This window comes from Oryzias melastigma, linkage group LG24 (genome assembly GCF_002922805.2).
Source record: "Oryzias melastigma strain HK-1 linkage group LG24, ASM292280v2, whole genome shotgun sequence".
Taxonomy (NCBI): Eukaryota; Metazoa; Chordata; class Actinopteri; order Beloniformes; family Adrianichthyidae; genus Oryzias; species Oryzias melastigma.
In genome coordinates this window covers 1,213,409-1,214,283 of record NC_050535.1, presented here as the reverse complement: position 1 = coordinate 1,214,283, position 875 = coordinate 1,213,409, and the positions used below count along the sequence as shown (strand labels likewise).

General features: G+C 23.9%; 1 protein-coding gene across 5 annotated transcripts in view; it reads left to right on the top strand.

Annotated features, from left to right (window-relative positions):
* Nucleotides 1-875, top strand: part of LOC112157991 (echinoderm microtubule-associated protein-like 1) — an 8,022-nt gene that overhangs the window by 5,041 nt on the left and 2,106 nt on the right. The window lies entirely within an intron of this gene.

Genomic DNA, 875 nt, shown 5'->3' with positions numbered 1-875 from the left:
CCGGGGGGGGTCCAGAGGTTATTCATGTTTGGGGGGGCTTTTCAAATATGGCCACTTTTTTATTTTATAGTCTTTTAAATAATTCAAACTGAAGTAAATAACTTGATTTCAGACATAAAACAATCAATAAAAGCATTTAAGAGAAAGATGGAGATTCTGTCTGTTTATAAAGACAAATTTAGGAATAAATTAGAATAAAAACAGATGAGAATTCAGATGGAGAATGGAGACGACGGCTCTCAGAAGACAAACAACTTTTTGTTTTAAAATACACGATAAAGTCAGAAAGTATTTAATTGAATTTGAAACTTATTCTTCTATTGCATCGTATCGCTGCACACATCAGACATCCATTCTGGTTTTTAAATTCAAATTTCAGAATTTTGAATTTTGTAAATTTTGTTCAAATTTACAAACACTTTTTTCGAATTTCTATTTTTTTCAAGTTTTATATATATATTTTTTTATTCAACTTTACAAATTTACTGTTCAAATTTTATATTTCTTTTTAAATGTTTAAACATTTTTGTCAAGTTTAAAGTATGTTTTTATATCTTACCTATTTTTCAAATTTTGTTAAAATTAAAAATATTTCTATCAAGTTTAAAATATAGATAAAATGTCATAATTATATGAATATAATCCATAAATATATGTAATACTTCATAAGAGTCCTTAACAAGCTTTGCTAACACATTAACAAACACGTTTAAAGTATTTATTTTCTAATTTAGCATTTTTTCTTCAAATTTTAAATGTTTTTACAAAGTTAAAAAGTTTTTTTCTACCTAAAAGAATTTCTTTTCATATTTGAAAAATTCCTTTCAAGTACTCATTAATTTCTATCAGTATTTGTTTTATCTGATTTTACTTTT